At 39.8% G+C, this 2,248-nt stretch overlaps 1 protein-coding gene across 10 annotated transcripts in view; it reads left to right on the forward strand.

The window, feature by feature from the left end:
* neo1a (neogenin 1a) overlaps positions 1-2,248 on the forward strand; it is a 254,016-nt gene that overhangs the window by 132,993 nt on the left and 118,775 nt on the right. The gene's annotated exons all lie outside the window — the stretch shown is intronic.

Genomic DNA, 2,248 nt, shown 5'->3' on the forward strand with positions numbered 1-2,248 from the left:
ACACACACACACACACACACACACACACACACACACACACACACACACACACACACACACACAGGCACACACTGTTAGGATGCAGCAAACTGATGAGCTCAGCTCAAGGAGCAGTGATGAAACTGTAGGAACAGGACACAGCAGACCAGGTCAGAAAGTGCTAAACAGGCGAGGAGAGGGAAACATGTCGATTCCTCTCTGCTAATGTCCAGTCTCTGTGGAGGAAGACTTTCTTTTCATTGTCTGCTTGCAACTTTTAGAACAGTTAATGAGTTCAGCTGTTACACCAAGTTTCACACAAACAATGCTTCATTATTTTTCAAGGGGTGAAAGTGGGAGACCATGTTTTTGTTCATATCTGTGATTTTTATTTWTATTTTTTTGCGTTTGTTTATGTGTTTGTCTTTTACCGTAATATCTGACGAGCCACTGGACACAATTTAATGAGACTTACAATAATAATCACTGGATGTACATCTACAGCTGAACGTTCGAACTCTTGAAGACAAAATACTTGCACACAACAGAAACCCCGCCCCCATTTTAGGCACACGTTCTTATTGGGCGTCASTCTCAACTGTTAACTACCCCAGCTTCTCTGTCCATATTTTCTGTCTCACTCAACACTTCTAACGACACTAGCTTGCCTTGTCCTGCTCTACTTCCTGCATGTTCGTTCAGCAGTGCAGCGAGGAAAAATGYCTACCACAAAACAGTTTTTTGGTGGACGTGCCTATTTAAATCGGTGTGCCAGTATATCAAACACAACAGTAAAAAAAGAAACAGTTTTCAACATGGACAAGTATACCGTCCTGCTCTAAGCTCAATGACTTTTGGTGTATTCAGTTCAAGATGGCTGCCATAGCCAACGAACCTCAAAAAAAAAAAACACAAACATGGTTTTAATTCTGTCAGTTTTACAGATAGCAAGCTAGAATTTGGTGCAGTAGTAGCTGAGAGTCATTACCAAGGCWTACTCTGAGTTCAACAGCTTTCTATATTGAATTAGACCAGCTCCAACTCTCCTGATTAGCATGAATGGACGATTCACAGGCTTCTACAGAACTTGAAGAKGTAATTCAATCACTAGGTCRGGTGGGTTGGAGCAGAGAAACAAGCTGCCTTTGAGGACCAGGATYGGACACCTGTGCWTTAGACGGTGCTCGTTATTTTAAAGGTTTGACCAAAAGCACTCTGATTGGTTGTATTGGCTAAAACCAATTACAAGTGTCTTGCAGTTTCAAAGATATTGAGTTTAGGGATGCACGATATATCGGCATTAATATCGGTATCGCCGATATTGGTCATTTTTTAGAATATCGATATTGGCAYGATGTAATTAATAATACAATGATAATAAAATGTGTTTGTTTGTGTAATATCGGTAAATATCTGTTATCGTCCATAACAGCAATAATTATATCGGATATCGATATCGGCTGAAATTTTCATATCGGTGCATCCCTAATTGAGTTATTCACATCCAAGACTCCAGCTGCTAACTAATAATTATTAAGATTAATAAAACAAAYGTTTTTAAACTTTGGCTAAAACTGCAGACGTTCTTAGTAAAAAAAAAAACAGGGCGATATGGATTTCTCCAAGGAATGCTAGATCTTTAATAAATTCATACATTAATAAAAAATACTCAAGAATGAATTACAGTAATTTAATTTTACTCTAATCTCATTTATTAATTAATATAATCTTGCTTTAATCAGAAAAGTACCAGTATTTGATTTACTAAGAGGCGTGAATGGCTCCAATCTAAATAAATGACTTTTACTCTTCCCTGGCGTGATTCGTTAGGAGGTGATTGGCAGCTCCAACACAAGCGTATCAGCRCTGGCATCAAGCTAAGCTCATGTTAGCTGAACTGTTGTGTTGAGATTATACCCAGAGAAGCTGCGCACATCTGCCAGGGCCGGGACAGAGTCTGTAGCTGTTGGGCCTTTATCTGGAAGTGTGAGTTACCCTGGAGCCACAGTTGGCAGGAATTTGAACTGATGTCTGCTGGAAGAGGGGGGTGGAGGGGGGAGGACACCAAATCATCACTCAGCAAGTGCTCAGCATCACTTTCTGCATAAAAGCACAGTTACTGGAGACAAACTTGCATTTGAAAACAGATAAACATCCTCTGAAAGCAGCCAGTTTACTTTCATGTTCACACACACACTTTTTTCTTTCTCTTTTTAATTTTTGTCTCTCTCTCTCACACACACACACACACACACACACACACACACAC

The sequence above is a fragment of the Austrofundulus limnaeus genome, unplaced genomic scaffold (genome assembly GCF_001266775.1).
Source record: "Austrofundulus limnaeus strain Quisiro unplaced genomic scaffold, Austrofundulus_limnaeus-1.0 Scaffold9, whole genome shotgun sequence".
In the NCBI taxonomy this organism is placed as follows: domain Eukaryota; kingdom Metazoa; phylum Chordata; class Actinopteri; order Cyprinodontiformes; family Rivulidae; genus Austrofundulus; species Austrofundulus limnaeus.